General features: G+C 43.5%; 1 long non-coding RNA gene across 1 annotated transcript in view; it reads right to left on the bottom strand.

Annotated features, from left to right (window-relative positions):
* Positions 1-18712, bottom strand: part of Gm31340 — a 153458-nt gene that overhangs the window by 132048 nt on the left and 2698 nt on the right. The window lies entirely within an intron of this gene.

The raw sequence follows: 18712 nt of genomic DNA, 5'->3' as shown, positions 1-18712 counted from the left end.
CTTCTATCACCTGCCACTTTGAGGCAAGGTCTCATCCTACACCTGGGACCCACATTTCCTCATCTCAGTCAGAAGCCAGCACATCCCAGTGTTGTCCTGTTCCTATCCACTTAGAGCTGGGGTTACAGGTGCTTGTGGGGCTAAAGGTGTTTCTAGGAAAGCCCCACTTGTTATGTTGGTTCTGTCATCTTCATTGTTGCAAATCAAATTCTCTTCACCAATGAGCCATTTCTCTAGACCATATGTTCATATTAAATAATAATAATGATGAGATGCAAGACTAGCCAAGGCAGTTGTGAAGAATAGAACAGTGAGGTCTTTATAATATAAAGCTATAATGATTAAAACTATTAGTATTCATACAATAAATATGCAAACAGACCTGTGGGTTGGATTAGAAAGTCCATGAATAGACCTATATATTGTAGAAATGTACTAATTATAAATATGGCATGTAAATCAGTAGAGAAAAGTGAAGACTGTTGATTAAATAGTATTAGATAAGCCATATAAAAAATAAGTGATATTCACACTTTATTTTTTATGGCAAGATAATTCCAGTTATGGTAAACACTTATGTTAAAAAATTAAGTATTGGGCTGGTGAGATGGCTCAGTGGGTAAGAGCACCCGACTGCTCTTCCGAAGGTCCGAAGTTCAAATCCCAGCAACCACATGGTGGCTCACAACCACCTGTAATGAGATCTGATGCCCTCTTCTGGTGCGTCCGAAGACAGCTACAGTGTACTTACACATAATAAATAAATAAATAAATAAATAAATAAATAAATAAATAAACAAATCTTAAAAAAAAAATAAAAAATAAAAAATAAATTAAGTATTAGGGCTGGAGAGATGGCTCAGCGGTTAAGAGCACTGACTGCTCTTCCAAAGGTCCTGAGTTCAATTCCCAGCAACCACATGGTGGCTCACAACCATCTGTAATGAGATCTGATGCCCCTTCTGGTGTGTCTGAAGACAGCTACAATGTAATAATATAACTAAATCTTTAAAAAAAAAAAAAAAAAACTAAGTACTAACATTCAAAGGGAAAAATCATTGACTTGTTTTTATAAAGGAATGGAAAAAGGTTTTCAGAGGACCATAAAAATTCTCAGAAAATATAAAGGTAAAGATTGATCATTTCACCTACATAAAATGAAAACTAAGAATAACAAAATCCATAGAAATCAACTGACTGGTTGAATGCACACTAGAAACAAAAAAAAAAACAGATGAAGCACACACATGAAGCTTCTAAAAATAAGACCAATAACTCAATAGATAAACACACAGAAGACACGTCACAGACAAGTGTCCACAGGATCAGAAGGCTATGCACGCTGCCAGCCGGGGAAAGCCATCAACAGTCTTCCCAGCTGTGAACTGTGTGTTACAACACCCACATACCAGACGAGCTGCGCCCACCAGTGCAATAGTGCCATGGATATTCAGGGGCTAACTGCTTTCTGATTGGATGCGAGGCCTATTCCACAGGAGGGAATTCATGCCTGTATTGTGAACCTGGTTCAAATCTTATGGCTGGGGAGGTCCCAGGCCCCTAGCAGAATCTACTACTGTGATGTTTCATGAACTTGGCATGTAATCAAATGGCCTCCCAAGGTCTACAAGACTATAACCGTAGATAGAATAATGCTGCTCTCTGCCTTAGTCCGGAAAGCTTCTTTTTGTGGCGGGTGAGCAGGGATTCTCAACTAACCAAAGGGCTGAGAACAAGTGACTGTTGAGTGCTGAACCCTAAATCACCTACGTCGAGGACACATCTGTATCACCTCTGCCAAGGATCAGAGAATATCATTGTCTTAGTTACTTTTCTATTGCTGTGACAAAACACTGTGACCAAGGAAATGTATAGAAAAAAGCATTTAATGGGGACATGCAGTTTCAGAGGGTGAGTCCATGACTATCATGACAGCTGGCAAGCAGGCATGGCATTGAAACAGTAGCTGAGAGGTTATGTCTGACCCAGAAGCATGGGACAGAAAGCTAACTGGGAATGATGTGGGCTTCTGAAACTTCAAAGCCTGCCTCCTAGTGAAACTCCTCTTCCCACAAAGTCACACCTCCTAACCCTTCCCAAACAATGCCACCAGCTAGAGAACCACGTCTAAAGGCAGAGGATGAAGAGAGGTGCTATGAGATTCTACATTCTGGATATGATATCGCTGTTGTGACTCTGGGCACACAGCTGCTGAGACTGTGTACACAAGGCCTGCAGAAGACATTTGTCATGGACGAGGAGGGGCTTGCGAAGCTCACCTCTCCCTAAGAAGCTATGGGCAGCTACTGGTTGGAAAGGGAGTCATTTCAGTGCTGTGCCCACTGCTCCAGTAAATAGATCTCCATTCACGATCAGATAAACAACCCTAATTAAGGTCAGTGAGATGCGTGTGCGCACGCGCGCGCGCACACACACACACACACACACACACACAAAAGTAAGGGAGGGACCAGCTGCAAAGAGTGTCTGAAGGAAAGGAAGAAGGAAAATGGAGTGGAGGGTAAGTAGACTGCAACATATTGTATATATGCATGAATTGTTAAAAGTAATTTTAAGGGCTAGAAGGCCAGTGGTTAGAAGTACTGACTGCTCTTCCAGAGGTCCTGAGTTCAATTCCCAGCAACCACATGGTGGCTCACAACCATCTGTAATGAGATCTGATGCCTCCTTCTGGTGTGTTTGAAGACAGCTACAATGTATTACATACATTAAATAAATAAACCTTTAAAAAAGTAATAATAATAATTTTAAAACAAGATACAGCATAGAATAGTTTCTAAAGCGATCATGCACTGCTCAGTGTCCATCATCAGTGGGATTAGTAAATAAAACTAAACCTACACAAGATAACTCACAGAGGAAACAGCAGTATCAATGTGTTGTTTTAGGAGTGCAAATCAACTTCTACTGTGAATAGTTGGACTTCAACAGTCAGACTTTCCATGTGCACACAAAATTCCACTCCTAGAGCTGCCTCCTGCTAATGTGTTTGCATTGTTTCCAGAACAACCTAAGCAGCTTAGTGTTATCTATAGCAATTCACATAATAGAAAAATACTGAAATCACCTGAATGTCTTATTAGGGAGCTGTCTTAGTTAGGGTTTCTATTGCTGAAAAAAAACACACCATGATCACAGCAACTCTTATAAAGGGCTGGCTTACAGTTCAGAGGTTTAGTCCATTATCGTCATGTCGTGAAACGTGGTAGTGTACAGGCAGACATGGTGCTGAGAGTTCTACATCTGGATTCCAAGGCAGCAGGATGAGGCAGTGAGCCACTATGCCTAGATTGAGCTTCTGGAAGCCCCTCCCCCACTGACACACTTCCTCTGACAAAGCCATACCTACTCGAAGGCCACACCTCCTAATAGTGCCGCTCCCTAGGGACCTATGTGGGTCACTTTTATTTAAATCACCACAGGAGTGGATTGCTCAATGATAGCTATTACTTAGCATTTGACGCACGGTAAGCAGTTCTCATGTGTATTGTTAACTGATATATCAAAGGTGAGAGAAGTGCTTCATACCTGGTAGAATCTCAATAAATACTTAGAAAAGATTGTTCTAAGCATAAATAATTTTCAAATATAGAGATGAGATGATATTTAAATATTAATAAGGGAAAATAGAAATATGAAAAACATGTAAATTTAAAAAATAAATACAATATAATGCAATATTTGTGTATGATATATATGTTTCCTTTTTTATATATAAAATACCTGCACTAAAATACAAAAGAAATAAATGACATGTGTTGCTTCTAGAGAGGGAACTTAGAGTTAGAGCTGGGGTTAGGTATGTAGCAATACAGAAACATTTCAATCACAACAGTGTATCACTGAATCTTGAAACACACAAATATTTCTATTCACCAAATATAAAAATATAAATGGCTGGGCAGTGGTGGAACACGTCTTTAATCCCAGCACTTGGGAGGCAAAGGCAGGCGGATTTCTGAGTTCGAGGCCAGCCTGGTCTACAGAGTGAGTTCCAGGACAGACCCTGTCTTGAAAAGCCAAATATATATATATGACTCACTATCTTAGTCACACTGGTGGTTGTACACATCTATATGAAGTTAAGACTTACCTAACTGTACATGTTAACTGTATGTCAATTATACTATAGAGATGCTTTTTTAAAAAATAGGGTGAGCTAAGAAAAGATCAACCAATGGAACATTTTGCTAATATCTTAGGAAACAAATAAAAAGTTAGTTTATTACATTACAACAAATCCCAATTGAATTAACATACTGGATGAAAAACAAAAGCCCTGTTAAAATGTTGGAAGAAACAGGGCAGTGGAGGTTCATGCCTTTCATCCCAGCACTCAGAAGGCAGAGGGGGATCTCTGCAAGTTCAAGGCTAACCTGGTCTACAAAAACATACACACACAAAAATAAAAGTTGAAAGAAAATATTGGCAAGTATAGTATACTTTTATTACTTCTGAGTGGAGGAAACCTTGCCAAGAAATATTCAAAACCTGGAAGCTATAGAGAAACAAGAATGAATGAAAGGTTCACCATCTAACAAATCAAACTCCTGACAGAAAAAAAAACTCATCAGTCAAGCTGATGGCTCTGGTAGTATTGCTTGTACCATGTCAATGTTAATGAGACAGAAAAGGTCAGCTCAAGAACTTTGGGAAAGTCATGGAACACTTGCCCCTCCAGAAAGGAGAGGCTAATTAACATTCCTCAGACCACAGGGGGGAGGGGGGCACCAACCTGAGGGTGGGGACACATTCCGCAGGACAGATCATTGCCCTCCTTTAGACAAGGGAAGTCCTTGCCACCTCATTCCCTAAAGACCAATCAGTTTAAAAAGTCACACTGTTCTGCCAATCACATTGTGCCTAATGGCTATGTGTGGGGAGCGGGTGTGGCGGCAGTCCCAAAGGCGCCAGGGACTGCAGCTAAGTCATATGACTTGCACCTGACTTCCTCATATAAGACACAAACATCTTGAGTGCTGCGCAGGTGTACCAGGATACAGGTGAATCCAATTTGGTGGAGATTTGCCCCTGCTGCCCTGATTAGCTGAAGCTGCATGCCTGGTGAGGTGGCGTGGCCTGCTGTGCGTGGATGGGAACTGAGAGTATAAAAGAGTGAGAGGCCCAGGGTTCAAGGGAGATATAAAAACAAGGGAGATATAAACAAGGGAGACATATAAACAAGGGAGATATAAAAACAAGGGAGATATAAACAAGGGAGATATATGGAGAAAGAAGAAACAGGACTGAATAAATGTGTGCAGAAGGATCCTGTAGCAGCGTCGTTCTTCCTGGCACGTTGGGCGCACGCAAGAAGTGGTGCCAAAACCCGGGAAAAGAAACATCTTCAGGCAAGAGCGAAGACCCCCTGCTACAGGGAGGATTCAGAACTGCATAACGGGGAAGAAGTGGTTAATAAAGTGTTCCCGTAAAACAGACTGTTGAGAAGGATCCGGCGTGGATTCAGAACTCTTCAGCTGGGGAACGGTACTGATGAAGAGAAAGAAGAGAGATGAAGACTGAATAAACTGCTGTTAGAAGGACTGGTGGTTGTGTCGTTCTTGCTGGTTGAGAGCGGGCGCGACAATTGGTGGCCCGTACGGGGAACCGACTCCCCCACCGAGTTCAGAACTTTCAGCAGTCAGTGGTTGCCGGCAGGGTAAGTTCACGGTGAGTGAAACTTGCGACCCCAGGAGTTTGGGAAGGACCTCGATAAAATAGAGGTGAGCATAAAGTTGCCAAGAAGTAGGCACAAAGTAACCCAGGAGTTTGGGAAGGACCTCGGATAAAATAGAGGTGAGCATAAAGTTGCCAGGAAGTAGGCTTTGGGACAAGTTAAGGTTCCTGGTTTGGGGACAAGTTAAGGAACTATGATAACCTCAGTGTAGTGATCAATAGATCCTCACTGTGTAGTTATGCTTTTTTCTCCCATTGACCCTTTGTGGGTAGGTCTCATAGTTTTGGTCTTGTTTGTTCTGATATATGGACTCTGTTACTGTTTGTGTGTAGAGGCAGTCAAGACAGGTCAGAAAATCCTTACAGAGCAACAAGAAAGTATGTCGGAAAAGGAGAAGGGCTTAAAAAGAAAAAGGAAAAAGAAAGGAGACACAGTGTTATCAGGTGGACAGAAAGGACAAAATAAAAGAGCCGAGGCGGAGGAGGAAGGCGAATTAGCTTCTGCTCCCCCTCCCTATGCCTCCTCGTCAGCCATCTATGGGCAGACCTTCTGTCCGGAGGTCTGGAAAAAGGATAGATTCTCCTTGCTGGGATGTCCTATTTTCACTGATCAAGCTGAATTTGCATGGGATAGAGATATGCTGCTTGATCAAGGTAGATTTGCACAACAACAGACAGGATATCCAGTGCAGGTGTTTGAGCAGGTGAATCAGATTCCTATAAGGGCGTGGAAATCATTGCCTAACAGAGGGGAAGTTAGTGAAAACTTGACTCTCATATTGACTCCCCAGATGGACACACAGGTGATTGAGGTTATGGTCTCATTACCACGAGGTATTGTGTCCATCTCCCCTGGGGATCGACCAGATCTGGTGTTGACTTGGGCGAGAAGGTCTGTTTGTGTGTTTCCACAGGACCAGACGGAACCTCTTTGGGTGCCGGAGAGATTGGTGAGACGCTGCAAGAATGAGGCTCCTGATCCAGTTGCCCCTGTGGATGTGGTGGATGATCCCACAAGCACAAACGATGGAGCAGAGATGGGAGATCCTTTCGGTATTCCAGAAGCCGATACCAGCTCGACATGACATTCAAATTTTTCCACGCTTTTTGATCCCTGAATTCCCCTTAAAGATATAGCCCCTCTGGCCATCTATCCCTTGCTTTAGGGAAGATGAGCGGGGGTGAGAGCCCTGGGATGTATGCTTGTTATAGTGTGTGTGTGTTTTTTGTGTTTGGCACATGTGTTAGGTGCAGAGTGTGCGGCCCGCACTTTCGCCATGGTAGCGTAGGCTTTTGCTGCAGTGGAGGCGGGACAATCTCCTCAGATTTGGTTTGCCGCTCTAAAAGAAATTATGCTGCATTATGCCGTGGGGTGCGAGGCTAAGCACTGCACAGAGGATAGCTTGCTGTTGGCATCCTGTGGAAGGCACGTCTGATTGCATGAAGGTTCAGTGTCCTAGTTCCCTTCCCTCAGGAAAAACGACACGGGAGCTGGCCAAGACCTCTCTGGGTGATGAGCCTAAGAGATGGTTTTGTGTAGGGCCCCTATGCTTGCACACTGGGGATCAGACCTCTACCTTCACCCATGAGGCTTGCTTGCAGCAATTAAGATCTGGCCATAGGTTAATTAACATCCTGGCCTTTTGATGCACCTGCCGCAAGCAAAACACAATCTCCCCAGGTGTGGCTTGGCATAATAGAGAGGTAGTCAGTGATAAGACTCCCTGGGCATGTCACCAACCTAAGACAGGGATCAAACCAATGCTGTTTGTCACCCAAGGACGGGTAAGGGGCATGGCTGCGGGGGGCTATCTACAGACATTCTCTCTGCCAAAAAAGAAAAAAGGGGGAATTGTGGGGAGCGGGTGTGGCGGCAGTCCCAAAGGCGCCAGGGACTGCAGCTAAGTCATATGACTTGCACCTGACTTCCTCATATAAGACACAAACATCTTGAGTGCTGCGCAGGTGTACCAGGATACAGGTGAATCCAATTTGGTGGAGATTTGCCCCTGCTGCCCTGATTAGCTGAAGCTGCATGCCTGGTGAGGTGGCGTGGCCTGCTGTGCGTGGATGGGAACTGAGAGTATAAAAGAGTGAGAGGCCCAGGATTCAAGGGAGATATAAAAACAAGGGAGATATAAACAAGGGAGATATATAAACAAGGGAGATATAAAAACAAGGGAGATATAAACAAGGGAGATATATGGAGAAAGAAGAAACAGGACTGAATAAATGTGTGCAGAAGGATCCTGTAGCAGCGTCGTTCTTCCTGGCCTGTTGAGTGCGCGCAAGAGCTATGGGCCCTGAAAACTGTATAAATTGCTCACTGAACAAGCTTCGAGGGGTCACTGCCTCCCTCTCCTTTGGGTCTGGGACTACCCCAGTGCACTGGAACTCATGCTTTTTGTATTGATTCCCATGTGGTTCACTGAGGGGGTCCCCAGTAAGCTAAGGCTCACACTGGTCTTACAAGACACCTTCAAATGCATGGGGAATATAAATTTATAGTCAGCAAGGTCCTCAACCTGTCTGCTGCATTGCCCCCATCAAGACCAATGAAATCCCTTTTCTCATCAAAATAAAATGCACATTAGCAAAAAACCAAACCCAAAAGAGCACAGAGGGACCCATTCTCCTTCTAATACAGATGTGCATTTTGTACCTTCTAAACTTTATTTTTAATTGTGTGTATATGTGTGGGTGCATATGGGTGGGTGTGCATGTAAGTGTCCCAGAAAGATAGCAGCATCAGACACCCTAGAACTGGAGTTAAAGCTGTTGGTGAGCCACTTGGTGGGGATGCTAGGAGCCAAGCTTAGGCCCTCAGGAAGAGCAACGAGTGCTCTTAAGCTTGGTACCATCTCTCCAGCCCAACGCTGTGCTGTAACCCAAAAATAGAGATACCACCAAGTCCAAGAAGTACTCCGAAGCAGTGGTGAGCCTAAAAGACCTTGGAAATACCTGGAAGGATTGAAAGATAAGGGGAAGATAGCTGCAGTTCTCAGTCAGTGACAAAGTCCAGAAACCGGTGTGATATGCTTCCTCCATCTATCATGGAAGGAATAGGACTTTATTAAAAAGTTCATAAATAAACTTGCAATGCCTTTCCCACCCAGGTTCACAGACCCATGTGTTCTAGCTGTACAGTTTAGGAGATTTCTGTGATACCAATGTTCCAGGGAAAGATCTTAACGAAAATCTAGAAAAACCAGGAATGGCAAATTGCAAAATGTAATCAACTTATCAATCAAGATGCTTAGAGTTGGATAAAAACAGGAAGCCACTAGGTGTTGACTTATCTCTCAAATACAGGGCTCTGTGGCTTTTAGCTTGGCAGCCCCATGTATGTTGGCATCCCCATCACACGACCAAAGACCCTAAACAATGGGCAACACTGTAAAAGAACACAGTATCTCCAACCATTGCTTTGAGAAAACAACTCAAAGAGGGTTTGGGTGGTGTGATTACATTCTTATCAGGTGTGTTTCTAAAATCCCGGAGAGATATGCAATTAACTACAAGCATGTCTGAAACCAAACGCAATGCTCTGTTGTTCTGAGCTCTGGAAGCGTCTGAGGCCCTTTGGCATTTTAAGTTCTTTTACAGTTAATATGACTGGCATTTTAGACACCAACTCAGCTCTTTCCTTCCTGACTTCCGGTCCTCTTACACTGCCTCTATATCTTCCCCCTCTGTAGACCCAGGTGAGGACCCCGCCCCAAAATCTGTTCTTTGGCAACATTTACATCCCATTCTCTATGGGTATGCAGTTAAACCCAAATCTAATCTCTAGCCAAGCCTCTCCCCTGAATTCTTTCTTCTCTATCTACATTCTACCTAGTTTCCCTGTTTGATTGCCCTGTTTGAACTTCCTGACCACACCCTGCATAACCCACCCTCTGCCTTCCCCCAATCTGTAAAACTAGATTCCTCCAGTTGCGCAGGCCAGAAATCCTTTGATATCATCCTTTCGGAGCCATTCAAAGTTTGGCAGCAAAGTGAAGCCAAGATCCGAATTATACCAGCTTTTGTAGTTTCCTGGTAAACTCGCACAGTCAATGTTCAAATAACTCCATTTCACTTCCCGTTTTCCCCCAGTTCCATTTGTGAACTGTCTCAAATGCCAGACATTCTCGTGCTTTCTTGGCACGTCTGCGCAGAGCTGCAAATTCCATGTGAGCGACAAGTCCCAGATGTAGAGTACCAAGCCTCATCTCTAGGATGTCATTGCCATCTGGACGGCCCCCATCTGAAGACACGTGAGAGGACCCAAAACAGGGCTCCTTGCAACCCAAGCTCTCTGCTTCTGTTCATTTCAGTTCAAACCGGGCCTCCAACCTCAACCTTCACCTTTATAGACTCTTCTTTATATCCATTGTCCAACACAGAGGCAATGAGTTCTGTCCAGGCAGCCAGAGTGCCACACTCTGAGGACTTGAAGATCTATGACGGAGTGTTGTTTTGCTTTCTGTTCCTAGCGTCTACATGAAATGCTTATGGCAGCTCCAGATCTGCAGGATTGACTTTTGTGGTTGTTTGCTTGGGGTTTTGTTTATTTGTAGTTTCTGTTGTTGTTTTTAGATTTTGGAAATGGCATCTTTTTTTTTACCCACACCTGGCTAACCTGAATCTTGCTAAGCAGTCCAGGTTGGCCTTGAACTTGTGGGAACCCTCTTGCCTCTGCCTCCCCAGTGCTGACACTACCATGCCTCTCAGTGAATGGTTTCTTGTTAGAATCAGTTCTGGAAGGAATGGAATTTGCCTGGAAAAAAAAGACAAGCAGTAGGAAGGTACCCTCTACAGGCCTTCTTCCCATCCTCCATCCCACACAAGTTAACAAGAGCAAGGCCCCAGGCTAGGACCCCTGCTGACACTACTTTTAATTATTAAATTTCCCAAAAGAAGCAGGAGAAGGGCTGGGCATGGTGGCTCAGGCCTTTAATCCCAGCACTCGGGAGGCAGAGGCAGGCGGATTTCTGAGTTCCTGAGTTCGAGGCCAGCCTGGTCTACAAAGTGAGTTCCAGGACAGCCAGGGCTACACAGAGAAACCCTGTCTCAAAAAAACAAAAAACAAAAACAAAACAAAACAAAACAGAAACAAAACAGAAGAAGAAGAAGAAGAAGAAGAAGAAGAAGAAGAAGAAGAAGAAGAAGAAGAATCAGGAGAAGGAACCCTGGAGGAATCTGAAACCAGATAGAAGAAAAAAACTTTAAATCCAAACAGACTTTTGGGAAAGACAGAAGTCCAAGCAGCCATCTATTTAAAAAGGGAGAATGTATTCATGTGTCCATTTAAATCAAGTATTACATCTAAAATGCATCGCAGATGACAAAACTCACTGCTCTAGGTGACCTAAGCCTTTTCTGCCTGAGTCTGAAATGTTAGTGACTGTTGCTCCTTGGCAAGTCTATCATTCTCAAGACAGGCTTCTTCTAATGGAAAACAAAACAAAGGAACAAAACCCCAAGGCTCTGACCAAAGCCTGGATAGAAAGGGGAGGAAGATGGAGAGACATCCCGGTGTGCGGGGCTGAAGAATCCCCGTTTGCTGCCTGACACTGCTCCTTTGTCCTCCAGGATGTTGAAATGCTGAGCAAAGACTAAGAGAAGTACCTCAGTGCAAACCTACCCTTGACCTCCTAATGCTGCAACTGTTTCCTGGGAAAATAAATTATAGTTGCTCTATTTGTTTCTTTTTTACTTTCCATCTTGTACTCTCATATAGAGTATAGTCTCCTCTCTGTCTCTCTCTCTCTCTCTGTCTCTCTCTCTCTCTCTGTCTCTCTCTCTCTCTCTCTCTCCCTCTCCCCCCACCCCGCCCCCTCTTTCCCCTACCTCACCCCTTCTGTATATCACACACCTTTTCTCTCTTCTGATATGCAAACAGAGCACCTTACAGGCCTTCCCCTGGCCTCCCTCTCAACAATATCTTTGCTCCTGACAATTTTTCCCCATCAGAAATGCCTTTTCTTGCTGTTCCTGACTATGGGAAAAAAGTCCATCGTTTGAGTTCCATCTGACAGGCTGCCTTTCCTATGAAACCTTTTGATTCCCCCTCCATGACTAGGATTAATCTTTCTCCTACTTGCCTGGGTAATTTTGTTTTGATAAACTAATGTTTTGCTTCATCAACTTGTTTTTGAAAATAACAGAATGTTATGCATGTTAGTTAGGGTGTCATGTAATATTTCTATAGGTTGTATAATATTTAAATTGAGTTAGCTGGGCTGGAGAGATGGCTCTGAGGTTAAAAGCACTGACTGTTCTTCCGAAGGTCATGAGTTCAAATCCCAGCAACCACATGGTGGTTCACAACCATCCTTAATGATATCTGACATGCCTCTTTTGGTGTGTCTGAAGACAGCTACGGTGTACTTAGATATAATAATAAATAAGCCTTTTAAAAAATAGATAGATAGATAGATAGATAGATAGATAGATAGGGTTAGCTATATTCATTCCTTCCTCAAACATGGATTTTTTTTTTAACATTTTCCGGCCTCACTCCTGCCATATTTATTTCATATATGTGGGTACACTGTCACTGTCTTCAGACACAGCAGAAGGTGGCATCGGATGCCCATGACAGATAGTTGTGAGCCACCATGTGGCTGCTGGGAATTGAACTCAGGACCTCTGGAAGAGCAGTCAGTGCTCTTAACCTCAGAGTCATCTCTCCAGCCCGGATTGTTTCTTTATAGTAAAAACTTTCAAAATCCTTTCTTCCGGTCTTTTGTTTGTTTGTTTGGTTGGTTGGTTGGGTTTTTTTGAGACAGGGTTTCTCTGTGTAGCCCTAGCTATCCTGGAACTCTGTTGACCAGGCCTCGAACTCAGAAACCCACCTGCCTCTGCCTCCCAAGTGCTAGGATTAAAGGTGTGTGCCACCACTGCCTGGCTTCTTCTGGGCTTTTGAAATGAGCAGCTTTGTTCTTACCTGTATCTCACTCTTGTGCAATAGTGCCCCAGGGAACTTACTAGTTAAACTGGACCACCAGCTATTCCTCTGCCTTTCTCTCCATCTGCTTATTTTCCCTGCGGTGTCTCAAGATCCTTAAGGACTGCAAATGTTTTGAGCCCCCAGTACATCCAACCTTCCATCTACTGCTTTCAAGGGTCTTGGGGATTTTTCAGAACTCTGAGGACAGTAGTTTCCCTGGGGATGTTATCTCAATGAAGTGAAATTGTGTGGCACCACGCTCCTGGGCTTTCAGAGGCTTGGGGTAAGTCCCAGCTGCATGGGCAACCAGCTTTGGACCTCAGCAGTTGCTAATTCTAGGAATCCAAGTTCCTTCATAGCTAACGTGGGAATAAAAACTTTGCTGACAATCAGATTGGTGTGACAAGCAAATGAGATCAACATAAAGGGCCTGGGCACAGAACTTGGCATTGCAGAGACTTAATGAGTGGTCGAGAATTTTATGGTTATTACAGTATTCTTAACATTAAGCCTCTGTACAGAAACCAAAATATCCTTACCACGTGCTAATCTATTTTAAATATATTGGTCTGGAGAGGAAATTTCACTAGTCCTGCCAACTCCATCTAACACGGCTCTGTAAGGAGTAATCATTTTGTAGGCTTGCTACCAGATAGAAAGAGAATGTGAGTCTCGTATAGCTTAAAATGTCTACTAGTTATTTCAACAGAAGCAAAGGAAAGATTGATCTCAGCATGCGGGGTTTTTTTTAATTATTATTATTATTTGTTGACCTGTTCTCAGTGAAAGTTGAGTTTAAGACCATTCTACTCCTGGATCATCTCCATGTCTCCACTGCTTTTTCCTATCTTTCTCCAGTTTTACCTGGTGACAGCCACCTTGCCAGGGTGAATGCCTACATGGACAGTTGTGCCATTAACCTTTTCTTGCTGTTCTCACTGGATGTAAAGGACATTTTTCTTCCTGGGGATCTGGACTGCTTTGCTAGACTAAGGGCCCTTAATATCCTCACACAGCCAGAACTTCATTCTTTAGGATGGGTGGAGAGTGGGCATTGCACTTCTGTCACAAGTCTCTGGAAAGAGGACAAGGCACAACGCCCCAGCGGGTGTGAATGGTGTGTTGAAATGCTTTTCTGGGCTCTTGCTTCACCAGGAGTTCCCACGAGACTGAATATCACTTGTCAGCTACTGTTCCAGCAATGGATGGGAAAGGTAAGGGTGATGGACTCTGCTCAATCCAGCACAATAAAGTAGTATTGTTATAATGTAAAATCAATATAGGTGGTTGTTAATTAGACACTGTGCATTTGGGGGAAGACAATGTTTCAAAACCCAATGTGTGTTCTACGTATAAACGGAATATCACTGTTACCAGCCAAATTCAAGTTCCAAATGACTGGTAGCTATCATACTGGGCACCATAACTTCATAGCATTACATGGAAAACTCCCGCCTCATCCAGAAACCCTATTAAGTCAGTTATGCACACAATGCAACTGGTATCATAGGACAATATGTTTCTATGAAAATGGTTAACATTGCACCACCAAGCTTAGATTCTGTTCCTGCCACTGCCATCCACTTGGGTGACTTTGGGCAAACTAATTTTTTTGTTGTTTCATTTCTCGCCTTCATCCTGGGATTTAACTGGGTAACAAGGCCATAAAACATGATCAGTCTCTCAAACACATCTGTCTTATTACTACTTGTTTCTCCTATTACATACATGGCTGGTTATCAAACATGCATTAATTAATTACTTCAGAAACTTGTTATCTCTCCTTGGTGAGGAGGCAGCTGAAGGAGACTCGCCTTTGCGTCTTCAATAACCCAGAGGTGAATTGTCACATGAAGGTAATATTTCTGTTAGTAACCTAACGTCATTTCTTCCCTAATCTTTCAGCTTAGTACCATCTAGCAGAAGACAGGACCTTTGCTCAGGAGCACAGCATAAATCTTTTTTTTTTTTTTTTTTTTTTTTTTTTTTGGTTTTTCGAGACAGGGTTTCTCTGTGTAGCCCTGGCTGTCCTGGAACTCGCTCTGTAGACCAGGCTGGCCTCGAACTCAGAAATCTGCCTGCCTCTGCCTCCCAAGTGCTGGGATTAAAGGTGTGCGCCACCACGCCCGGCATCATAAATCTTAAATGTATGTTATAACACATAAACTAACTTTATTCTGACCTTAGCCCCAGGTTGCTGGAACAGCATCCAACCAAAAATGATTTCAGCCTTGAGGTTGACTTGTGACCAAGGCCCAGACAGTTTCTACCATCCCCCTACTTTCTCAGCTCAAAGCTGCATTTTCTGTTGCTTAAAAATTTGCATATTTTCTCAGTGCCTGGTTGCTGATTCACAATAAACAATGCTCAGACCTCCTGCCAAAAAAATGTCCAAACGCAAAATAGTTGCTATAATAGTCGTTTTTGTGATGGCAACTTTGAGCTGTGTGCTTTTAAATTATAATTACTTTTTTTTTCCTTTACAAAAGATGTGTATCTGTCTTGATTGCTGTAATTATGATTCTATACCCACAAACAGTTATAAAAGACTCATGTCATCGCTGTGACTCATGAAACCCTTGCTTTTCAGTAAGCATCCTCTGGTGACTGTATTATGTTTGTTTAATTTGCGGCTGAGGAACCTAATGAGAAGCTATTAATCATTGAGCATGTATAAAAATGTGTGTCCCTAAATACACAGACCAAGGAGGAGACGGCAAGCCCATTGTTAGCATGATGTGATTTAGAATCGCTTAAAGGGGCTTGAAACAAATAATCTAGTCGAATCTAACCTTAGGGATGGCACTCAAAATCGGAAAAGAGCATGCAGTTTTGTGATTGAAAACATAGCGGGACCAGGAGTCAAGGGACCGGAATTCTAAACCTGAACTTGACGCTGAAGAATTATGGCATATGTGGACTTGACTTCCTTGTTCATCTCTGTTTCCAAACTGATCTGCAGCGTCAACCCACAGACCCGGGGTGGGGGTAGGGGTGGGGGTGGGGGTGGGGGTGGGGGTGGGGGTGGGGGTGGGGGTGGGGTAATTGGCAGAGAGAGGAGGAGTTAACTGAGGAAGGCTTGAACCAAGCACATCGCCGATTCAGCGAGAGCAGCCTGCTTGAGTGTGTTTTATATGGTGACGATTCTGAGAGGGAGTCTTTGCCTTTTTACTTCTTGACGGTTGAGGTTTACTGACAAGCCTTCCTCAAAGGTTAGAATCACGGATGGACTGAGAGAGAGAACTATAGCACAGTGAGGGGTAATGAGTTAGAAATGAAGGCCCAAGGAGCACAAGGGAGGGACAGCTACCCAGCTGGGCCTGGGGGTGGGGGTGGGGTGGGCTGGGAGGAGCTAGAGTTGGCTTGCCAAAAGAAAAGGCGGGTGCAAGACCTTCACTTTCATTTTCTTTACTTTCTTTCCTATGTGTTCTTTAATAAATGCTACTGCAGACTTCTTTTGGAAGGAGATGAAAAAGATTAGAAATTGAAGTTCCAAGAACTATTTAGGCAGAAGCCCTCTTTTCACTATAACCCTGGGGAAGTTGCTTAATCTCTACAAATCTCCATTTCAATATCTGAGCCCACAGGACTAGTATTAGCAGAAAACATCTGAAACTATTATCATGAAGATCAAATTTGATGCTGTCTTAGGATTTTATTGCTATGAAGAGAAGCCATGACCACAGCATCTCTTAGAAAGGAAGACATTGAATTGGAACAGGCTTATAGGTTCCGAGGTCTAGTCTATTATGATAATGGCAGGAAGCATGGTGGTGCACAGGAAGACATGGTGATGGAGAAGGAGCCAAGAGTTCTACATCTACACAGCAGGCAGCAGGAAGAAAGAGCCACTGGGCCTGGCTTGAGCATCTAAAACCTCAAAGCCCACCCCCCCCCCCCAGTGGCAAATTTTCTCCAACAAGGCCACACCTACTCTAACAAGGCCACACCTCCTAATAGTGCCACTCTCTCTGAACCTATGGGGCCATTTTCATGCAAAGCAACACAGATGATGTTAAGTGCATTTGTTGTTCCTTCTGAGGATCAGAGTTGGGTTCATAGCACCCACATCAGGTGCTTCCCAACTGCCTGTAACTCCAAGTCCAGGGGGTCTGATGCCCTCTGGCCTCCACAGTCCCCACAAGCACACAAAACAAAAGTAAAAAAAAAAGACTAACATAGCTAGGAAACCCTATTTTAAAAATTATTACCCAGCTCGAGGCCAACCTGGTCTATAGAGTAAGTTCCAGGACAGCCAGAGCTATACAGAGAAACCCTGTCTCAGGGGAAAAAAAAAATTACTACTACGGTTGGCATTTGCTGTTTCATGCTCTTTCCCTATAAACCAAGACTCCAGTGCTATAGAAATATGGCTTGTTTATGCAACTGAGGAAAATGCACTTTCATTTTTCTTTTCTTCCTTTTAAAAGATTTTTATTTATACAAGCACATTGTTGCTGTCTTCAGACACACCAGAAGAGGACATCGGATCCCATTACAGATGGTTGTGAGCCACCATGTGGTTGCTGGGAATTGAACTCAGGACCTCTGGAAGAGCAGTCGGTGCTCATACCCGCTGAGCCATGTCTCCAGCCTGAAAATGTACCTTCTAATACAAGTAATATTAATAGCAATGATGGAATCTGCACTACAGGCAGACCCCTTCTAGCTTTCATATCGGAGCTTTCTTAAAGTCCTGATTAAGTCCAATTCTTAGCTACTTTGTAATTTAAAAAAATTGTAATTTGTAACTTCTTTCTGCTTGAATATCTGTTTTAGGGATTTCTCCTCTTTTTCATTTTCTCCCTTATGTAAGGGTTCTCTGGATCCCTACCTTTGCTCTGACCTCTTCTGAAAGCCCATAAGAGGTCAAACCTTTAGACTCTGCCAGAGACACGTGCTGTAATAGAAAAGAGTGAGACAGGCAGGCCATTGGCCTGAAGAGAAAGCATTCCTAGGAAGGGGCTGTAACTCCTCATTACTGATGCCTTCAAAGCCATGGTGTTGTGAGCGTCCCACATTCCTCAGCAGAATGCCAGCTTTCATGAACATGAACCCTCTTTTGGTGGTGTTAGTTTTTTCAGCTTTCTAACTCAAGAGTTGCTCATTAAGAGTTGCTTTAGATCCTATGTGTCTTAGTTAGGGTTTTCCTTCTGTGAACAGACACCATGACCAAGGCAACTCTTATAAGGACAACATTTAAATGGGACTGGCTTTCAGGTTCAGAGGTTCTGTCCATTGCCATCAAGGTGGGAACATGGCAGCATCCAGGCAGGCATGGTGCAGGCAGACCTGAGAGGTCTACAGCTTCATCTGAAGGCTGCTAGCAGAATACTGACTCACAGGCAGCTAGAATGAGGGTCATATAACCCATACCCACAGTGACACAACTACTCTAAAAGGGCCACACCTTCTAATAGTGACACTCCTTGGGCTGAGCATATACAAACCATAACACTATCTAAAATCAAAATTACACCTGTGCTAATTTCTCATGGCTCCTACTACTTAAAAGCATAGTTCAAGTTCTTTTGAGAGAATGAAGTTGACACTGGGTCTTATTCTATGGCCTAGGCCAGCCTGGAACTCACTACATATCCAGTATGATGCTTTGGGACACTCTTGCCTCTTCCCCAGAAGGAATCTCCATCCTACCCACAATGTCACATGTTAAATTTGCCATGGGGCCCCATGACTGCACATCGAGCAGGAATCCACATAGCTCAGTTCCTCATCTTGCTCTCAATCTCATTAGCAAACTGGCTAATAGGGCTCCCTACAGAATCCCCATAACACTCTCTGGTCTGCTGCATAATGTTTATGGATGTGTGGTTATGAAAGAAACCAATGCTTGAATCACAGTGATTGCTTCGTGTTGGTTGACTGAACACATAAACCAACAAACACTATAAACCTATTAACCTCCACAGTTAACACAGTTGCACTTTTAAGTCCTCGTAGGATTTAAAAATCAAATCCAGTCAGTTAAAAACACAACAACCCTGGGGGTTCACTACAGATATTTCTGGGGTATGTATGTATGTATGTATGTATGTATGCATGTATGTATGTATGTAT

The sequence above is a fragment of the Mus musculus genome, chromosome 15 (genome assembly GCF_000001635.26).
Source record: "Mus musculus strain C57BL/6J chromosome 15, GRCm38.p6 C57BL/6J".
In the NCBI taxonomy this organism is placed as follows: Eukaryota; Metazoa; Chordata; class Mammalia; order Rodentia; family Muridae; genus Mus; species Mus musculus.
This window is presented reverse-complemented; position numbering and strand designations above follow the sequence as displayed.